Source organism: Perognathus longimembris, chromosome 24, assembly GCF_023159225.1.
Source record: "Perognathus longimembris pacificus isolate PPM17 chromosome 24, ASM2315922v1, whole genome shotgun sequence".
Lineage (NCBI taxonomy): Eukaryota > Metazoa > Chordata > Mammalia > Rodentia > Heteromyidae > Perognathus > Perognathus longimembris.
In genome coordinates this window covers 23,862,911-23,886,105 of record NC_063184.1, presented here as the reverse complement: position 1 = coordinate 23,886,105, position 23,195 = coordinate 23,862,911, and the positions used below count along the sequence as shown (strand labels likewise).

The following is a 23,195-nucleotide window of genomic DNA, read 5'->3' as shown; positions in this document are numbered from 1 at the left end:
TACACTCATGCACATTTTGACATTTTAATGCAGCATTCCAATGTGAAAATGATTTTGTGAAGTATTGTTTGGTAGAGTTCTAACTTGCTCATGGTAAAGCCTTGATCAGAAAGACCATAGCAATTGTGACATTGTTCTTAAGTAGGATAATTCCTTTTAGGATTACCAGCTTTTTAGACTGGTTTCTAACACCATATCTCTACAAGAGCTGTGGCCTAAAAGATTCAATTATTGACCTGATTTACTGGGCCAGTAAAGAATTTATACATACAAGTTCATGGTTAAGTTTGTCTGGGATGAGATCCTACACCCTCCTCCTTGCTATCCACTACAGCCCTCTTCAATCCCCACAGGCTGATTATTAATGGTAGTGGCATGTGCGCACGTAATACTGGTTCCTAGCTGCCTTCGTTATTATGCTTTCCGTTCCTGCTTTTAGACTTAATACAGTTGTGTTATAACAATGGCAGGCAATGCACATCAGTACAGATGAAAACTATCATGAAAAGTTCAAGCCCCACAATCCAATCACACACACACACACACACACACACACACACACACACACACACACATACAGAAGAAATTTCATTCTGGTTACCCTACAACAAGTACTAAGCCTTATTAATTGTTTTATCTCCTAGAGAATGATTATAATACTCATTTAATTAATGATTGTGGAGCTTATCTGAGTTTATACTTTCAATTATTCAAAAATTAGCAAATATTATTAAATCACATGTGTGTACTATGAGTTTTTCAAATGAAAAATACTATGGTTATTATAGTTTGGATAAATGATCACAAAGTATCGTCAGCATATGCCTCTGTTTATTTGCTATACAGCTGTTTCACAAGTGGTATATATCTAGTATTGTCTTTTTTTTTCTTTTAAAAAAGTCAAAATGTTGGGCCGGGAACATGGCCTAGTGGTAAAGTGCTCGCCTTGAATACATGAAGCCTTGGGTTCAATTCCTCAGCACCACATATATAGAAAAAAGTCCAAATATGAGCCCCTTAAAGACCACACACAAAATCAGGTTAATGTTTTCAGTTTGGACAATGTGTGTTCACAATAGGCAAATTAGATTCTGCAGGGTCTCAAGTGAAAGCCATATGTAGCATAGAAAATCACATATTGTACCCACATGTTGCTCTCTGCCTTTCAATGTTTGTTATGATTTTCATAATGAATTATTCACATAATTGTGTAGTTTGTCATATGCGTGTTCAGGAAAAAAAGGCTCCTCTCTTATTTTTTCCCATAGAACTCTAGACTCTGACTTTCCCCTTCCTGTTATTAGTGTCAAGAACTAGAGCTCAGCCTTCCTTTCTTCCTTCTGAGAACTCGTACTACATTCATTCCTGGGTTCTCTATTTATTTATTTTATAAAGCATAATGAATCAGACCAACTTTCCGTGTGTGTGTGTGTGTGTGTGTGTGTGTGTGTGTGTGTGTGTGTGTGTTGGTACTGGACCTTGAGTGCAAGGCCTCATGTTTTCACCTGCCTTTTTGCTCAAGGCTGGTGTTTTCCCGTTCGAACCACAGCTCCACTTCTGGCTTTTTGCTGGTTTCATTGAGAGTAAAACTCTTATGGACGTTTCTGCCCAGGCTGGCTTCAAACCCAGACCCTCAGATCTCAGCATCTTGAGTAGCTAGGATTATAGGTGTGAGCCGTTAGCTCCTGCCCTGACGTGGAGCTCCTCTCTTACTAGCATGGTTCTGGCCTCCTCCTGCAGGTTTCTTGCAGTGAACTCCAGAGTGTTGTTCCTGCTCCTGTTTTGGCCTTGTTCTCCTCATTGATTCCTTTTAGAGCTGCTGGGGTGAGCACTTTCATATATAATTCAATCCTGTCCGTTTTTAGCACGTCTGGGTGGCTTTCCACACATCTGAAGAACAGGCTTCACCAGAGCCTGCCTTCATCCAGATGGGTTCGCTCGTCCGCTCACTCTTGGTGTCTACCAGTTGGTCCTCTGCCATGTTTTCCTGCCTCAGTTGCTTCAATGGACAAGTGGTTTCTCACCCCAGTGTCTGCACTTCCCCTGGCTGACACTTGCAGTCACTTCCCTTTGGACTCCTGCCTCTTTCCTCCTTCCTCCCTTTGGTTTTGGGCCCTGGTGTCATCTTCTCATCTTAGTCATCCATAGCGTTCCTCTAGGGGGCAGCAACCACTTTTCTTTTTCTTTCGGACTCACCATCACCATGTTCTTTTTCCCGATAGCTGTCGTAAACACTTTGTATTTTATTCGTGATATATTTATTTTTTTTTAAATTTTGTTATGTAGAAGTACTAGGACTTGAACTCAGGTTGAACTCTTGGGCCTTGTGATCTTGCTTGGCGTTTTGGTGCTTTACCACTTGAGCCACACTTGCACTTTTTGGTGGTTCACTGAAAGAAGAATCTCACAGACCCCCCCCCCCCCTTCCTGGGTTGGCTTCAGGCTGTATTTCTTAGAAGTCATTCCCCTGAGTAGCTAGGATTTACAGGCGTGAGTCACTGGCACCTGGCTGTTTATTGTTTGGTCCAGCCAGTACTGGGATATTTTGTTCCTTCCATTAGGGTTTTACATATACAAAGACAGCATTAATTAATGAACAAGTAGAAGAAACAGAAAAGCAAATAACTGACCTGAAATGTTGCCAGTTTTTAGTAAGCTTTTGTTATTTCATTGTTTCTCCTCAATGTCAATGTAAAAAGCCATGGGTGATTTCATTTTCTGTCCAACATTTCAAATAGATTTTTTTTCCCTTGGAATAGAACAGGGCTCCCCCAGGCTTTTTTTCAGATCACTCCATTGCATCTTAGTCTCTTTTGGCTACACAAAAGGAAACTCAATTACTGAAAGTGATGGAAAGATTTGTTTAATTAAAAAAATATCCAGTATAATTGTGAGGCACTGGCTCTATTTGTTCTAAACATAGATTTACATTCATCCAAACACTGAAAAGAAGGAGAGTTTACCTCCCTTTTATTTTATAGGGAATTTTATGGGGAATTTTCTTGTATAATGAATGAGACTTTTGATTTAAAAAAAGATTGTCCTCAGAGAAAGCTGTGCTATTACTCAAATTGTTTCTGTCAAATTCAATTTCTTTTCTGACTTTCTGCTAGTTTAAAACATTTAGGAAGTAGACATTTTGGCATACTTTATAGATTCAAATGAAATATAATCACGGCAGTTATAGAGCGATGAAAAAATTAAAACTATTGAATCAGTTATAGCGAATATTGCATAATTTGTAATTTTGGACTTTCCATTAATTCAATTAATTTAACATGACAACTTTCTGTTCTTTACAAGTTGGTAATTTAAGGCAATTTAATAGTCCTCTCCTTTTTTTTCTTTTGCTTCTAAGTATTTCCATAAAATTCCCAGAAGTCTTAGACATAAGAATATAATTCAGAGGAAAGATCTCATTAATTTAAAATTTCTTTGCTTTTTTTTTTTGACGTTAGGCATCTCTGGAAGTATTCCACTGTGCAACTCAGTGAGTTTTGTTGCGAGAGGATAATCAGTTTCTCTTAGCTTTCATGATCAAGCTGACTTCCTGAAAATTTGACATGACAATTGGGTATGATTAACAACAATATTTCTAAAAATGTCCACGGTAATGTATTTTTGAACACATTCCTTAAGAACGAAGCTGAAGCTAGGCGCACACTGCGAAGGCAGCTCTGAGGGAACGAAGGAGAAACAGAAATCCTTCACAAGAGAATACAATCTTAAGAGCTGTGCTGTCACTCCAGAGTTTATTATAATTTTGTGGTGTTTTACTGAAAGCAATCCCACTTTTAAAGACATCCATGGAAATAGATATTTCATCACATATAATTATTTTTCAAGAAATAGAACATTATGGGTTTTATTAAGGTATTGTAAAGAAGGGCTGCCATTTCGTAAGTCAGGTAATGAGTACAATTCTTTTTGGGTCATGTCACCACTTCTTCCATGTTCCCCTGGTTTCTTCTTCCCGTCCCTGACCACAAGTATAGGAGAACTTTTATCACAACAGCATCCTTACTTCTGCATCTTGAAGTCATTCTGTGAACGTGTTATTGGATAAAATGCTTCACTTTGCTGTATGACAAAGCTTTGCCATCTTATTCCCAGATGGAAGTCTCTTGTTAGTACTTACTAACATGAACTTGACAATGATTAGAAGATTAGAAAATATACACATAAGATTACGACACCCACCATTTTGTGGCACGATGTGTGCTTTTCTAGATTTGTGAAGATTATAAATACATAAGGAACATTTTTCCTGTAGAATATTATGTTTCCTCAAAACTAGAGGAAACAAATGTGTTTACACTTGATTCTTATGCTATCCAAACATCACATCTTTGGTTTTCACGATTTTTACCAGTTTACATTAGTCTAGGGCATTTAATTGCCTCTCCCATTCACATTTATATTACATTGCGTTTTATGGTCATTCATAAAAGCTTTAACTTGTTGCTATTACAACGAGGGTGTATATGCATTAAATTCTATTTATTTCCTAGCCAAATAAAAGTACGTTTCTCTTTCACTTAGAAATGATTGACCCTGACCTAAATCCGCTTTAGTTATGGAGTTTAAATGAGACTGAGAAATAATCAATAGGAAAGAACCTTAAGGTGTCTTGTAGCATGTCTTTTAAAAATAAATACTTAACTTTTCAAGCAGGGCTTTTTGGATCAGCTGTACGGGTCAATCTTGCTGGCCATGCCCTTGGAGGCATCAAAAATCTGAGTCTGTACTTCCAGAAGGAATTACCAGACACGTACTAGCCATGCGAAGACAGCCAGTTGTTTCCTTTCAAAGGAAGATGCTGTATACGATCCCAATTTGAGATGAAAGATTTGAAATTGAGGCAACTACCACAAGAACGTGATTATTATCTAGATTTTTTTTTCAGTTCAAGAAAGATCATGTTGAACTTCGAGTAGGTGAGAACATAGAAATAGATTTGGGCATCTAATAATTTTGGGGAAAATCCATTTGTTCCCATTGCATTATATAAATTGTATGAGACCACCATACTTTTTCTGTTCCTTTTGCTAACTTGCCAGGGAATTCATCCCTCTCCTCAGGTTTATTTAGCCAACCTGGGCTGTTTTTACCTATCCTCAACCCTCTGCTCTTCTCTACCTTTGTTTCCACAAAAGAAAGAGAAGACTGAACTCACTCCATTTCCCATATCACTTCTTACACAGAAAGGTTGATACGTTTGCATTCAGCATCAGTGTTTCAACTTAGAGCTGTGATGATCTAGCTCATACCTGTCTTTTTCATCTCAGTCTTCTCTCCTCTTTCTTCTCCTTGTCTAATTGATGTTCCCTTCCCAAGATTATTGGAATGTATTGCTTCCCCTCCTCTCCTAAGGCCTGTGCTCTCACTATATTTCTTATATGAAAATGCCCGTTCAATATTTAATTTGAAAAACAGCTCAAACAATGAATAACATTTAGGCCAGTTCTGGTAGGATCTGTTATAATAAAATCTGTTATACAAAGCATAGAAATGCTATGCTTTAACAAAGAAAAATTGTATATAAATATAGGTTCTTATAGTGTGATCATAAAGTATATTTATAATTATCCATATTTAAATTTTATTTCATGTGTTCATGTCAAGCACTTCTCACTATAAATGTGCCTTTTTAGTAAACTATGGGAATTTCTAATCACTTCATTTAGTGACATTTTGACAATTATGTGATATTTTAATAATAGCTAGTGGCTTGTACTTAGTATAATTCCACTTAATACACAAGATTTAATTTTAATGGCTGAAGTTCTGAAAGCTTTTTAACTTAGAACACTTTCCATTATCAAGTACTGTTTCAATTTTATTTTGCTCAGATTTGATGAGAGCTTTCAAGTACTTGATGAAATTTTATTTGCAAGTATCAGTGCAATCTGATTTATTATTATTCTACAGTAAATGTGTGAAAGTAGATGTCTGTTTTGTGTACCTTACACATAAGGTATTAGGATACCTTCACATGAATATGCGTTATATTTGAAAATATATTGTTTCTTAAGTAGCTTGACTTGGTAATGAGAAAATACTGTTGTAATTTTCATATCTATTACCTATCAAATTGCATTTCAACAAAAATAATAATCTAAATGGACAGCATCTCTGGAAACTGTTGCATACTTTCTTTCCAAATAGCCTTCAATTCGGTTTTTGTAAATAGTACAATTATATCTAACAGAAGAAACAATAAAACTTCTACCTTGTAAGGCCAATTCAATTTTAAAGGGGTTTTTCTATGTCTTATAAAGACTAATTTTAAGCTGTTATGGGCCTAATTTTTTTCTGAAAATTTTTATTTTAATTTAAAAGAAAGAGAGCCTGATTTGTTTAGCATTTTATGTTTCAAGATAGTTTCACATTTGTTCAGGCTTTCTACTAAACATAAAATATATCGACAAACAGTCAAGAAGATGTATGGAGCGAGAAAAATCACTAACAATAAGACAGATTTGTCTTTAACTTCTTGCTGTGTTTCAGGCTTTGGGGAAAGTGAATTGCACTTCAGAAGACTGAATATTTATTATTATAGTAGTTTATTATTTTTTTAGAAATCATATAGTTTTCTGCACTCTTCCAGAAAAGACTCAACTTGTTATTAAACTAAAGTATACAAAGAAAATTAAGCTATAGAAAAAGAGTATACAGCATTCCTTTGGGACTTCATTGCCATTTATTAAATAACTACCCTTTTTAGACGGGAGGAGCTAATGACCAGTTGTGGAAATGAAGACCAAATTGGTCCAGATAATGGTCTAATTTGAATGACTTAATTTGATGAGCATACTACCATATAGTTTGTACAGATTTTTAACTTATTTTCTGTCACGTCAATACACTGGTTTACATGCAGTGAATAATTATTTGATTTAATCCTCATAGTATTATAAGCAAGGGTTATTAAATATCCACAGAAGCACCATATATACACATCTATGCATGTATGTAGATATGTATGTATGTAAATACAAAAATTTCTGTAATTATTCTGAAGATCATCACCCAGTTCCTCAATATAATGAACCCTTTGCACAATTTACAGTGCACCAAAGACACTTAATACATACAAAAACTGTCTCTTTAGACTTTCATTATCTATCTAGTTTTGACTTTTATTATCTATGAAGCTACATCATTTTATAAATTCTACTTTGTTTTACAATTTTCTTACTGATAATTTATATACTTTATTAGTTTTCTTTTCAAATATATCCATTCATTAATTGATTGGGTTTTGGAGGCATTGGTCTTACTGTTAATGGAATACTTATAAATACTTAACACAAGTTTTAGTAAGTAAAAAATTAAATGCGATGATTGATTTAAAGCTTATGAGTGACAGTCATTTCTACTCACTATTTTTAGTTGGAGGTAAATATTATTAAATCATAGGTTTCTTCAGTACAAATACTATATGAAACTATGTAATAAATATGTATATTTTTGTCCCTTTATAACATTGCAACATTTCAGTAGAGAAGTTAATGTCTAATCTACTAGAAAAAAGCAAGTTACAATATTTCTCTAATAATTTTTATATTATTCTTTATATTACATGCTATAAATTATGTAAGTTCTTAAACTATATGCTTAAAAGATAAAGTGAGCTTGTCCAAATATTTTACACAGTACTAGACCTAAAGTTAACACTTCCAGGAACAAAATATACTTGAGTGAACTAGATATTATGCCATTGAAGATAATTTGCTGAGTCATGTTGAAAAACTCGCAAATACAGATCACATGTGAGATGATTTTGAAAATTGGGTATACTTTTATTAGTTTCCTTATCAGATATAACATTTATCAATTTAGACTTTCTAGCACTAGATGGCAGTATTGCTCTTGTTAAAAATCACAGTATTGTGAGTTGTTTAAAAAATATATGTATATTTACTTAAATCCGTGGTTTCCTGTGAAATAGGCTAAGTAAGCCTTTCAATTAAAACACAAATTATTTCTGGTTTTAAGTGGTTAGGATTCAAAAATGTTTTTGTTGGGGCACCAAACTGGAACACAGTAAATGACCATATGCTGGAAAAGAACTCAAAAATAAAAAAACCAGGGTTTTCTAGAACTTAAATAACATGTTTGCAACAAAAATATTTTAGCTATCAGCACACATATATTCATACTTTCACATATATATGTATATATATACACATACACACATGTATACCCACTTAAACCTATTGTACATACACACGCACGCACACACATTCTTACAAATGGCATCTGCCTCTAAAAGGACATGTGTTCCTTGGGTAATAGGTCAAGTTGCAAGGACAGAATGTGAAGATTCTTGTGCCACATAAAGAACTGACCTGCAACCTCAAGGTAGGCATTTCAGTATCAAGCTTCTTGAAGGTCAATATGAATGCAGGAGCAGCCCCTTTATTACCAGGGAAGAATAAAAGGACATTTTCAGTTTCCTCAAGTTTTATCACTTCTTTGCAAGGCAACTCATCACAATGCTGATGAAAATGGTTTACTATCCAAATCGATTATCCCAATAATGAAATCAAACATCTATTAAAGTCTTCCAATACCTTTGAGAAGTCACTGAATTTTAAATCCTAATCAGTAGAACCTTCTTGAGATAACTTTGGCCTCTTAGCTGAAGCTTAATGAAGTAGAAACAAAACACAACTTGTAAAATGGCCATATTTGGGTTGAGGATGTTGTGAAAATTGGATAAATAATTCATCTTAGGTGGAAAAAGATCCTTTATTTTCCCTTGCATATTTGATTACTTTATCTAGTATAAGGTTCACATTGTCTGAACTTGAACATTAGAGATTTAGATAAAAGGAGTTGGCAGTCTTCATTCCTCCTAGTCAGAGATAGAAATCAGAGGACAAGATTCCTGCTGGCTTTTAGATCTTCTCCTAATCAACTATTTGTATGGCTTACTCACATTTCCTTACCTAAAGGTTGAACTGATTGATATCAGTTACTACAGGAAAAGGACTTAGCATTTGGTACAAAATACCTCCCATCAAGCATTGATGATTTTAGTTTTCTATGCATACTCTAAACAGAGTCTATCTAATACTTGAGAATTATTTGCAGATGAGTACATTTAAAATCGACATCTCAGATGTTATTTTAGTAGGAAAAGAAGATTAAGTTGGCCTTTCATATCTATCATTGCCTCGTTTATCATGTTTGGAATGTAGCGTGTGGATTTCTTATTAAAATTGGGGACATTTTGGTGTTTTATGCACAAAATTAAGCTCCAGGGAGAAACCGCTTTGATTTTTTTGTAACAACAGAAATAACTATTTAGTAAAATGTCCATAATCAGAGTAAATAAATGATCCGCAGGTGACAGGAGCATTGCCCTTGGACCCTCTTGATTGCGGTGCAAATTATGAATGCTTCATCATAATTACCTACAAATATGTATTGATCACTTTCTGAGGTATTGAGGCCACGGTCCAGCTTGCCCAGGAGCTATAAACAACCAGTTCATAGCTAAAAGTACAGGAAACGGAGCCGCAGACCCAGCATAGAAGGCTGAGAAGAGGGGTAAGCGGCATGAGGCGGCATTGTGCGGTCAGCTGGCGCCGTCAGTATGCAAAGCGTGTCCTGAGTTGAGTGCCCCAGGTTTCCATGGCTGTGACAAGTGACCGTGAGGAACGATTTAAGGGGATTTTTTTTTTGACAAAGGTGTCAGTGCATGGTCATCTGTCTCCTTCGTTGCGGGACCTAAGAGCATTGCACCATGGAGAGCGCAAGTGGCGAAGGCTGCTCGCCTGCCCGGCGCCAGGGAGCAGAGAATGCCAGGGCAGTAGCAAAGCAGGATCGCACTTGCTGTGACCTTCTTCCTCGAGCTCAGCTGCTCTTCCTGACATCATCACCCTCTCATGGGGCCACCATCCCACTTTTCAGCTTTAAACCATATCAGGAGATGGGATAAACCGCCCATCAAAGACAGGTGACCAGTGTCAACGCGGCCCAAAGCGCGAAGGACAGAGGCGCCATTCTGGTGGAGATGGAAGAGCAAGGCGGAGTGAGAGAGGAGGAAGGGGGGGAAGAGAGTGAGAGAGAGAGCACTTTGCTGCCCGTGCCACACATGAGAATGACGGGTGTGAACACAGTATTCCTGAAGACAAATAGAGCCGTTGGGAACTCAAGCATTGCAGAGCGTTCGTGATCAGTGTGTGCTTTTGCATAGCATCCTGACATTCTGTGTATGGCTATTTCGTATTGCTAGAAGCAGTCGTTGACCTGTTTAGCATATACCCAGGGGGCCCTGAGAGCTTATGGATCTGCTGGGCATAAACTAGGCTCTGGGACAGTGCCCAAACCCTGAGTTCAAAGCCTGGGACCGGCAAAAGAAAAAGAAATGAAACAAATAACAAATTTACAACACATTTTCTTATACTTGTCCCATTTGTCTATTTCTCTGGAGGTTTTAGATTATCTTGTCCAAATGGGACAAAAGTCCAAATAACCCAGACAATATTTTGGGGTGGCCAGGGGGATGGTAGGAGCCAATTCTCCATGAAGCTCTGTGTGCCTGCAAATCTTGGGAGCAGAGGTACAGCTGCCTGTGATTTCACTCCCTTTTCAAGGAAGTCTGCATAGGAATCATCTATCTTGGAAGATAGGTATAGTTTCTCTCGAGCAGAAGCCAAGTTTGTTTACTCTGCTATAATAATGGCTCCCTCTGGGGCAGGCAGTGAGCTTAGTGTGAGCACTGTAGGAGACAAGATTCCTTTCATGATTCATGCCTCCCTATATCAGCATTTTACCCTATGTAACCCTAATGAAAATTACAGCTCAGCAAAGCCATGCGAATGAAGATGCTGGCTGTTGTTATTATTGCTGTTAGTAATAAAGCCTTTTGATTTGTTCTAGAATTTCATCTCCTATCACACTTTATGAAATGTAGTTTGGGATAGATAATGCTGGCTTGTACACTGAGCTCTCAAGCTCATTACAGCTCCTTACAAGCAGTAGAAGAGAAGGAGGGAGTTTGAGCAGAAAATAAGCCAGTGCAGAATCCCAAAATAGCATGAAGAAGATCTTCTTGGGTACAAACTCATCCAGCTAAAAATTGAGAATTGAAGAGAGTAAGATTTTTCAGGTATCCACAGAAAATGGAGGGTGGTAAAATGGTTTAGAAGTATTTGCTAGTGCATCAGTTGCTGGCTTTGGTGAGGTTAAAGGTTATTTGTAATCGAGGATTGCTTTCTAGTTCTGAGTTCAAAATCTTTTTACTCCCAGAAAAGAGGATATATTTTAGCATATTGGGGGTGAGAGACAGAAAAGAATTCCAGGTGCATTCTCCCTAACAACTCTTTTCTCTGTTAGTTTTTCCAGGATTTAGAATCATTGTGGTCAGCACAACCACAGGTACTTTTTTGGGGTGGGGGGGGCATGCGAGGTAGGTAGTAAGACTTGAACTCAGGTTTTGGGTGCTGTCCCTGAGCCTTTTTGTGGTCAAGGCTAGCACTGTACCCCTTGAGCCACAGCGACACTTTTGGTTTTCTGGTGGTTACTTGGAAATAAGAGTCTCATGGATTATCCTGCCTGGGCTGGCTTCTAACTGAGATCCTCAGATCTCAGCCTCCTGAGTGGCTAGGATTACAGGCGTGAGCCACCAGTGCTCAGCAAGAACTTACATTTATGATTCTCCCTCGGCCTTGTCCCCCATCTCCCCCTCCTGCCTCGTGAAGGGGCTTCTGACAGAGTTGACTAACACCATGTTTTGGTACAGTTGGATCCCAGTAAAGCAGGTTTTCCTCCTTAGAGAGCACCCTGTGGCTTCTGTCGTTGTAACAGAGTCCTGTGCTGTGTGATATGAGTAATGGACTGTCTTTATTTAGTGAATGCACCCAATGGCCTGTTGGACATTTGCAAATGGATGAAACACATACCGAAGGGAGCAAACATAGATATTAGATATTTACCAATTAAATTGTCTGAGACAGGCCATGACACTCACTTCTAACTTGTAAGCCATCAATACACACAACTTTGCTACCCTATTTTACATATGAGCATACCTGCCAAAGATAACAGCAAATAAATAGCAAAATGGAGATGTCGTATGAGCAAAGAAACCAAGTTGAAATGACTGCAATCTCTGATTTCCAGTTTTCTACTTCTTTCCTTGCCAGTTCTTTTTAAAAAAATATTTTATTTTTATATACATACACATAGTATATCTATATAATATATATATATATTATCTTTAAGTAGTCGTACAAAAGAGTTGCCACTTAACAAAGCAGTTTATGAGTACAATGCCTCTTGATCAATGTTACCACTTTGAACATCCATTTGTCACAGTACTTTTGACAGTAGTTTCATTTTGTGGTCTCTTTAATTAAGCAGTAAGCATCCTTGTAACAGAAGATCTTTAATTTGTCCATTAAACTGTTGTTTTGAAAATGTTGTACTGTTAATCCTACAGGAATACTAGTAAACCTTCTGACATAAAACATGTACTTTATAAATGCTTCTAAATGAAAATCTCTGCTCTCTCATGTACGTCAAAGCTGTTGGAAAGCAAAAGAAAGAACAAAATAGTAAATGACCTTGCTTTAACATATTATATTTATTTTTATCTTACATGATGGTGGAAGGAGGGTGATAAATGCACAACTAAAATAAATCTTCAGGTAGCACTCACATTTTCACCTTTAAAGAGACAAAAAAATACATCCCAAGGGGTTGGAGGAGTACCACAGGAATTGTTGATGCATCCTTTCATTTGTCTGTCTCTTTCCACAAAATTCAGATAATTCTCTATTCCCCATTAACATTTTTCATATAAAATCCATCTTTATTGCCAAACACAAATTCACTGTCCTATGTAGGAGAAAGGTAAAGAATGTTGGAATTTTTAAATGAAAAAAAAATTAGATTGTAAAACAACAAACCATAAAAGTGCTGTTCTGACCTAGGAAATTAAGAAAAGAATCTCAATTTAAAGGACATGGTGTTTGCCCTATCAATTCAGAAGAATATGTTATGGAATAAAATTCCATGTTAAATAGTATATATTTATCAAGCATGTTTAAACATTTTCTAGAGTTTCAACGGCAATGAACACTGAAGTTGTGGTATACATAAAAACACCTGGGTACCAGTGTCCTGATGGCTCAGTTCTGTAGTCCTATGCACTCAGGAGCTCTAATGAGCAAATCAAGGTTCAAAACCAGCTGTGAGACTCTTAGCTCCACTCAAAAGCCGAAGTAGAGCTGTGGCTCAAGTGGTACAATGTCAGGCTTGAGCAAAAGGCTAAGGGATAGCACCTAGGCCTGGAGTTGAAGCCCCAGTCCCAACACACACACACACACACACACACACACACACACACACACACACACACGCTAATTCTGCTTTACGTAGTATTTTTATGACTATGCACTCAGCCCTAACTGGTGAGCTGAAAAGCATTGAGGCTTTGTGTCTTGCTGCCAGTGCCTGCCACACTCAGTGTGAGTATGTAAAGATTAAATAAAGGACATACTGTGATGGAATGTGGAACATCTCCAACTTGGCTGTCACACAGAGAAGATCAGACATTCCTTTCTTAAAAGCTGAAATAAACTTTAAAACATATCCAACAGGAATAACAACAACAACAAAACATGGTTGTAAGTTAGGGACAACACATTCCACAGAGTGAATTCCAGAGGATATGAGAAAGGACTTAAGAGTGGATGCTTTGAAAATCTAATCTGTATGGAGCTTAGCCAGCAAATCCTGAGGACAGGACCTGTAGTCTGTGAAAGCCATGTAGTGATGAATGAATTTGTTAGTAATCCTCTCTCTGTGTTTGAAAAAAAATGGAGCAGACAATAGAAAGATACTATTTTTAAAAATTGAGGATAAAAATAAACTGAAGCAAGCAGTTAGTATTTATATATGAAATAAAATCAAGATTTTGCAAGACTAATTAATTTTTTTAGATTAATTACATATTTTCACAGGTTTCCATGTACTATCTAGTCTAGTTCTAGTCTTTTTGCTCCTCATTTTTTTCCTTCCTGCAGTCTCTCTTGTACTTTCAGCCCAACACTTATCTATCTATCTATCTATCTATCTATCTATCTATCTATCTATCTATCTATCTTGGTATCTGTTTATTTGTTAGTATGTTGCATATGAGAAAATATATGCAGAAGCTGTCATTGGCTTATTTTATTTAACATTGAAATCTCTAGACCTATCCATTTTTCCTGAAAAATGACATGATTTAATTTCTAATTACCAGCACAAAAGAAGGATTCATTCATTAAACCTAACAATAAACAAAAAAAGGTATGGATGAATACTTGAAATGGCAAGTTTCATAAAGTAGTCTGGTTGAAGGCAGAGGGCAATATTTTAAAGCATTAGAAAGGGCAAAGGAGGCCAATAATATTCCAAAGGAAAACATTTGGGGCCCTGAAGTGAAGAAGTAAGTACATTTGAATGTGTGTGGTAAAATAGAAAATTAAATAAAATAAAGAAAAACTAAATGTACGGATGAAAATGGTAGAATTCTGCTGTAACACAATGTGTTCCTACACTTTTTCTTGATGAGAGCCTTTTAATTACTGATTTAATCTTATTCATATTGATCTCTCCTGATATCTATTTTTTTGTCATTCACTCTATGTATATAATATGTCTATGGGAATTTCTCCATTTCATCTATATTGTCCAATTTATTGGAATATAATCACTCATGCGGCTCAAATGTCTGCTCTTCCATTTCTGGTTTTATTTATTAGAATCTTCTCTCATTTAATTTTTTTCTTTTAATCTAGCTAAGTGTTTTACAATTTTGCCTAGCTTTGCAAAAATTCAACTCAAATTCATTAGTCTTTCCTATTGTATTTCTAATGTCTATCTCATTTATTTTTGATCTCTGTTATTTCTTTCTTTCTATGAGCAATATCTCCAAACTTAATATTTACTTTGAAGATGGCCTACTATGATGAGAAAATGTCCAGTTTGTTTTCTTAGGTGGAAATAAAAAAAGAATGCAAGGTCATTTTCTTTTGTTTCATTTAACCTTTTGCATTTTAGTAACGATTATATTTTCAACCTCGATCAAGGAAACAAACCTAAAGTGTTTGTTTTCTTTTTGTTCTTGCTGATTTTTCCAAAATACAGGAGAAATTTTAAGTTGGGAAACATGTTGGTTATTTGGTGTCTGTGCACCTGGCGCAGACATCTGCTAGATCAACCTCCAGGTTTTCTTGGCTGCTTTGTCTGGCAACCCAGCACTTGTATCTGTCTGCACAACTCCATTCTCTCTCTCTCTCTCTCTCACTCTCTCTCTCTCTCTCTCTTTCTCTCTCTCTTTCTCTCCCACTTTCTATTATCTTTGATTTCAGTGAAAATATCCATCCTCACATATGGAGAAGTATATTTTAAAACAAATGGCCTAGGGAAAGGAAGGTAGCTTGCTGGAAGTTCTTACTATGATTTCCAGTGCAAAAAAAAAAAAATAATAAAAAAAGCAGCTTGTTTTGTAGCTTTCTGGAAGTTCTTACTATGATTTCCAGTGCAAAAAAAAAGCAGCTTGTTTTGTACTTACTAGAAAATTATTTACAAATAGTAGATTGTACTTTTACATTGACAAATTGTTCAAGAAGTTATAGTGATCTTTGATGAAAAGTAAATGGCATCACATATTTTGAATGCCATAGTTATCTATGTTTTTCCATTTTAAGATACAGTTGATCAATATTCAGAATTCAACTTATTTATTTTATCTGTTGTAGGAGATTTACTTGTAAAAAATTCACAAGGCTTGGTTTATATTTTCTTTTCCTTTGGCCTATGGCCCACTATCTTTCAAGAAAGCCCATCTTCAAGGATTCCTTTCAAGTAAAAGCTTTACAGAGTTTTAAAAGTTTTATTTTATCAAAGGCATTCAAAAGCTTTACCTTATGCCAGTAGCTTTTTAATAACCATGGCTGCAAAAGATACTACAGATTTAAAACTCCTACTGTTTTTTATTTTTACTTTTCATAATATTCATATTTTCCCTTTGAAGCATGTGAAATTGCAGGAGGTAGAGTATTTAATTTTGATTGTTAAGTGTTCAGATTTGCTTCTTAGAATTAACCTAGGTTTAAATTGCTTAACATTTTCCTTTAGTGATTCCTAGATTTCTCCAATACAGATCAAGAGGTTGGATGTCTTAGCTGCCTACAAAGCTTGACTGATTAGCCGCTACACCTTATTGCAAAACATATTTAGACCTTGCGTATAAATAACTGCCTAACTTTAATCATATTTTCTAGCCTCAGACAAAGTTTAGCTGCCTGCTTGAAATTTTATATGATAGATGGGGAGTTGGTGGGAAGTTAAGGAGTTCAACTGATCTCCTGGAGATATTCCTGCTTTAAGAAATCCTTCTACCTCCTAGAAAATACTGTCTATAATTCTTTTTTTTTCTTTCTTTCTTTTTTATTTGTAAGCACTTTTTGTTGCCAGTCCTGGGGCTTGGACTCAGGGCCTGAGTACTGTCCCTATCTTCTTTTTGCTCAAGGCTAGCACTTTACCACTTGAGCCACAGCGCCACTTCTGGCTTTTTCTATACATGTGGTGCTGAGGAATCGAACCCAGGGCTTCATGTATATGAGGCAAGCACTCTTGCCACTAAGCCATATTCCCAGCCCTATAATGCTTTTTTTATAAATCCAAAATTGTGAAATATGGAAACAATACACCCTGCAAAATGTACTCTTTTTATATATAACTATATGGATAGTGCTGTAATTAAACATGTAAATAAAAATTTACCTATTGATGTACTCAAGTACCTTAAATATCACACGTTTACACATTGCATTTAAGTGAACATTTAAAGAATGAAATGACCTCATTATCTGAAATGTGCATGGGAGTTCCTACTTATTGAAAACAAATAATAAGCTATTTGACGAGGACTAGTAATTAGCCAAAAGAAGAGCAAGGTGATGAAAGAAGTTAATGTAGCATCATGACAACCAAAAGACTATTGATATGTTTTCTTGTTAACATAATAATGAGGAGTATGGTCATTTAGTTTGAACTGTTCTTATTGTGACTGAACAGATCTGGTTACTACTACCTGCCAAGGCAGCCAGTGTTAGCACCAAGGTCATTTCAGAGGTCAAATGATAGCAGTGATGACCAGAATGTCCTGGTCTTGTGACAAATTGTCCTCTGGAGACTGCATGTATCAGTGTATCTTAAATTAATGTGATAGGAGAAAAATAAATGTGATTGGAATTTTATTTTTCTTTCTGGCAGTCCTGGAGTTTCATTAGTACCTTGTGCTTGCTGGGAGAGTGCTCTTCCACTTGACCCAAGTCCCCTTGTTTGTGTGCCTCTGCTATTTCCTCAAATAAGGTCTTGTTTTTGTTTGTTTGTTTTTTTTTTAACCCAGATCAATTTGGACTTTGATCCTCCTTTCTACTCTTGGAGAATATCTGAGATGATCGTTGTACACCATTTCATGTAAACTTTTAATGGTTGAAATGGGGGTCTCATGCACTTGTCCCCATTCTACCTTCCTATCCTGATTTACAACTTCAGCCCAAGTAGCTAGAATCACAGGTGTGAACCTCCACATTTGGCCCAAACTGTAGTTTAAATAGTAACGAATAAACTGCTCACTGTAAAAAATATATATCTAAAAAGAAAAAAAGTCAGAAAAATGCATTACAAAAGTTATTCTAAAAGGGTATTCATATAGAAGCCTATACATAGTTGTTTCTTCATCAACTAATCAATAACGGTTTAGGAACTCAAAGTCTCTCTGGGAAAAAGGTACTTTAATTTAATATTAAACCTTAGTTTTATATTAGATTTGAGTGTTTATATGATTTCATAATTCAATGATCAAGTCCACATAATTTGTCCACTAACAGCTTTAAAATGAAGTAATTCAACTTGAAAGGTGAAATTGAATGAGAAGGTTTAATATTGAGTTACAATGAAATAGTTGGTAAGGGGAAGAAAAGTGAGACTGGGAGGATATTACACATGAAGGAAGAGACAGGAAATGTATAACTGATTTGGTACATGGGGCAGAGTGTTTAATAGGTCACTTTTAGAAACTCAATTGATGCTGTTTTGCATCACTTTTAAAATGTGGTGTCAAAAGTCTTGGAATTAGTCCTTCATTTTATGACAAGCTGTGACTTTTCCTTTTGGGATAGAGTGATCTGATTACACAGACGTGGGATGCACTAAGAAAATGCGATAATAAAAAAAAAGGTGCACATTTTTGCATTCGCTAAGGTTTAAGATGAGAAGGATCCACACTTGGTTCAGCCACTGTACAAGTGAGACTCCCTTGCCTCTCTAGGTCCATTTAGGAATAAATTTGAGGCTTTACCAATTTTTAAGTGGCCTGCTAGATCAAATAGGACTCATATATCTCATCTGCAGCTCATCTTCAGTTTACTTGAGCATCGTGAGTGTGTGTGAATGTGTGTGTGAGAGAGATGTAAGCAACAGAGAGCGGACAAAAATAAGTTGACTATCAAATGTTGTAAATGGTGTGATTCAATTATATTTGAACATAAATAACCATAATTATCAACGTTAGGTAGGATCTTTTTAGAAATGCTGTTTGATGGGCACACACATGCACAAAGTTACTCTGATGGAAAGAATGGAAGCAGAGTGGACTCATCTGTACACAGTAGGATTCTGGAAAGTTCTGTCCTGGGGCAGAGGTGAAATGGTTGGATATGTTTGCAATTAAGTATATATTTTCTGATGCCATGTCAGGAAATGAGACAGTTGAAAGTATAAGTAATCACTTCATTGCTCTGCACTTTTTTTTTAAAAATCAGAAATGCTATTCCATTATGTTTCCTTTTATCCAGGTCATGTATTTTGTACTTAACGCAACTTAAATATGTAACTAGGCCTGCAGTGTTAAAATGTAAACTAATGGTACCAGAAGATGTTTATTTTGTTGAAGAATATTCTAGAACTTTGATCAGAAATAATCCTTTTTCAAAAATATACACTTTATTGCTATTGTAGAGGTGAGGTACAGAGGGGTAATAGTTACATAAGCCAGATAACAAGTGCATTTCTTTGTGACAATGTCACCCCTTCCCTCGCTCTCTCCCAGTTTTTTCCTCCCATCCCCACCCACAGATTGTATAGTTCATTTTCAACATATTGTCTAGTGAGCACCACTGCAGTTAAGGGCTCCTAGCAGAGGAAAGTCATTATTTTCCCCCCAAAGGGCATTGTAGAGGGAACAGCTTTCACGATACAGTCTCTGTTTGCTTTGATGGCCAGGCATATTTATATCCTGTATAATACATGTGTTGATAGCTCATGATGCCTCTCTAATGAAGCAAGCCACCCACTATGTGAGGATGTGATAGGAGTCATGGAAATTGGGACTCAAAACTGGCAATAAGATGTTGCTGATCTCCATGGTACTGCTACAGCTACAAGTAATGATAAAAGTCAAATATGTTCTACTTCATGAACTGTAGTGTTCATGATTGCAAATTTCAAGACTATACAATTCCATAACACCTAATAGTAAGTTCTTAATAAATAAATATTGATGGTACCAACTTGTAAAACTGTTCTAGACTTTTAGGATTTGCAAAAGGAAAATGATATGTCACATTTTACTTTCACAATGAGTAATACATACAAACCATAGTATAAGGTCACAAGGGAACTAATTAATATTGACCACAGCCAATAAAGAATTCTATATAAAAGAAACACACATTAGCTTAATCTTGGTAGATGTGTAAATGAGAAATTTGGTTAAATTTGCTGCTGGGAAAATGGATATAAATGTCAAGTGAAATCTGAAAGGTTAGATTAAAATAATTATCAAATAGCACAGTGAAGTATCATTTCTATGCAAGAAAGAATTATTGATAGGGAAAAGAGAGTATCAAGAGATACTATGATCAAATTTACTTTCACTGTACAGAAAATAGAATTACTGTCTCATAGGACAGTCTACATGTTTAGGGTCCATAGAAAACAATAAAAATAGAAGCACCCTTGTATAAGAAATTGTGAGAAAACTGATGAGGACCACTGTTTCAAAATTATGCGTGTTTACATACATTCAAACATCTAATGAAATACTCGTTTCATGTCTGAGATTATTTTAAATTCATCAAAGGGTACATATACATGCTTCTGCACATATATTTATGTGAAGCAAAGCTTAGTGGAGAAAATTTTATTCTTCAGGAAATATATGTTCAAATATTTGTTCTGCTTTCTCCTGACTCATGGTATTTGGCAAGCTGTATTCTTTTTCTTAGCTCTAAACTTTGAGGACCATAAAACCAAGTAAAAGTTCAACTAAATCAGCACCAGGAAGTAGGTACTCAGAAATGAGTTAGGTATGGGGTCAAGGGGGAAGTGGGAGACAGATGAAGAGGAGAAGAGAGGGAGAATGCAGTCAAGCTTGAAGCCACTATAACTGACTTTGGTACATGGCTGTTGTTTTTAGGTTCATCAGAACTAGGGAAGGGGAACACCAAAATGGAGAGACAAAGGATAAAAGGCGAACCAATGTGACAGCAATACAAGAAAATATGCTATAAACCAACTGTACAACTCGAGGGAGGGTGAGGAGGGAACCAGAGAGGGCGGAAGGTGGGAGAAAATGAAGGAAGAGGTAACAAGTTAGATTAGAAATGTACTCACAGCCTTATGTATGAAACTGTAACCCCTCTGTGCATTACTTTGACAATAAATAAATAAATATTTGTAAAAAGGAACTCAATATATTCTGGAGACAATACAGATATAATTATTGCAAGTATTATCCCTTCTGTAGCCTGAATAATTTTTGCAATGGTGACTTAAGCAGCATTTTTGAGATACATCTGACATTCAATAAACTATGTGTTTAAAAAGAAGAATTCAATATATATACCACAGAATTAAGAAGAGTGAAGGAAAGGGTGGTTAGGGATGGGTGAGAATTTTGAAAAGGATGACATTGATCAAGATGCATTATATTCACAAACTGCTTTGCTAACTCCTTTGTACAACTACTTAAGGATAAATTGAAAAAGAAACACAGATCTGGGCCCTGGTGGCTCATGCCTGTAATTCTAGCTACGCAGAAGGCCAAGATCTGAGGATTGCAGTTTGAAGCTAGTTTGGGCAGAAAAGTTCATGAAACTCTTATCTCCAATAATAGACAATCCATTGATTAAGCTATTCCAGTACAGAAATATTAAGCAATGATCATTTAATAATTCATAATAGAATTCCTTATTGTTTCTAAAGCAATGCTACCTTGTGTAGTGATGTGTCTCAGTTTCCTTTATTTCTGGCAAGCTCTTTATGGCCATCTGACGCAGTGTGGTGGTGGACAGGGGGACAGGCCTCACGGGGTGGTTGAAGGTTGCCCATGTGATCAGAGATTTCTTTCAACTTGGTTGTTTCTAAAAATCCATTTTAGTATTTCACCCCAAACAAAGTAGGCTCTGGAGGATTGACTCACACTAATCAAAAACAAGCGGCTGACTTATAAATAATAATCCTTTGTTTTAATGAGCAATTAGTATGTCTTGACTAAAATGAAGTTATCTCAAAGGTTTATGAGCAAAGAAACCATGCTTCTTATACTCATTAATATGTCCCTAGAGCTAGGAAAATTAATATTTGAATTATTTCATCAGTAATTATTTAGTTTATTCTCAACAACTTCTGATAACAAATCATTTGGGAGATTAATGATTACATGAGTGATCAGTATTACTACAAAATTTTTAATGCCTACTTAGAGAATTCTTAATATTTATGTTTGGCTTAATATCCAATTTAATTATCTTACAAATTAGTTTATAGTTAGCTTTACAGTTAAAATTTTGTGCTTGTCAAAATACCCACATAAATCTTACATGCCAAAAGATTGTATCAGACAGTAAATTTTCAATGACCGTAACATACTAGTTTGAATTTTGTCTAAGAATTTTTCCAATGTGCAATTTAACTGTCCAGTGTCATACATCAATTTACCTTAAATTTCTTAAGCACTCCTTTCTTTTTTCTGTTTTTCCCTTCCTTGGTATGATAATGTACAACTCACTTTACCTGGCCTATCCTAGCCACAGAATAAAACAAAGCTTCTGAAAAAAGTTGGTTTTCTTTAGCATTTAAATTAGTAATTACCTTTTTGGAAAAAGAAGCTCTTAGAAGAGAAGAAAGAAGGTCTTAGAAATGAAGAAATGTACTCACATACCGTAACTATGTAACTGTAACCTCCATACATGACTTTGACAATAAAATTAAATTAAAAATAGAAAGAAGCCCTTTATTACTTTAGTTCCAGATCACACTTTAATAAGGTTTAAGTCTGTTTGTTAAACTAAGAGCTTTTTGTTTAGACATACCTCTGTCCTTACTTTCAATTCTAAGCAGGAAGGGATTTTAGTGTCCATTTGAGAGTACAAAAGCTTATTTTAAGGCTGTCTGAAGTATGATTGTGTCATTTAACATTGAGGTTGCTTTTCTTTATATGCTACTTTTTGGTACTTTCAATTATTTTTATTTTAGACTTCAAAGATAATTTCTGACTTTTCTTAATACATCTATGGTACATCTACCTATAATTAAGACTTAATTCCTCTTTCAACATATATTTCTTTTTTTCTGTTCCTCTTGATATCCTAATCTAAAGCAAATAACATATTGTAACTAACTCTCCACTTTCAAATATATTTTAAGTTAATGTGTGATGGAGTTGTAAACAAAATCTGAGAAACAACTGACTAAATACATCAGAAGTTTACTGGATTTGTAAAAAAGCCATAAAAATAGAGACTAACATTTCGTTGACAGAATCTGATGTATTTGAAAATTGAAGTCCTCTGTATGTCATTTACCTATATAAGTTGTTACCTTTCTCATGGTGGTTTAAGCTTTCCCTAAAATAAACATGCATTGATTAAAACAAACATGCATTTCTAAGGCATAGAAATACTTTCCTGTACTGTAATTCCTTTATTTATACCTGCTCTTACGTAGGGTATATATTGTGCTCCTATATATTATGAGTATATATGTATGTATATACATATGTATACATATATATGGTCATAGGTTAACATACCTGGTAATATGATATATATACATATATACATATATGTATATATATCATGTGACATGATATGAGATATGTGATATATGGGATGTGA

At 35.6% G+C, this 23,195-nt stretch overlaps 1 protein-coding gene across 1 annotated transcript in view; it reads left to right on the top strand.

The window, feature by feature from the left end:
- Nucleotides 1-23,195, top strand: part of Ccser1 (coiled-coil serine rich protein 1) — a 671,676-nt gene that overhangs the window by 91,392 nt on the left and 557,089 nt on the right. The window lies entirely within an intron of this gene.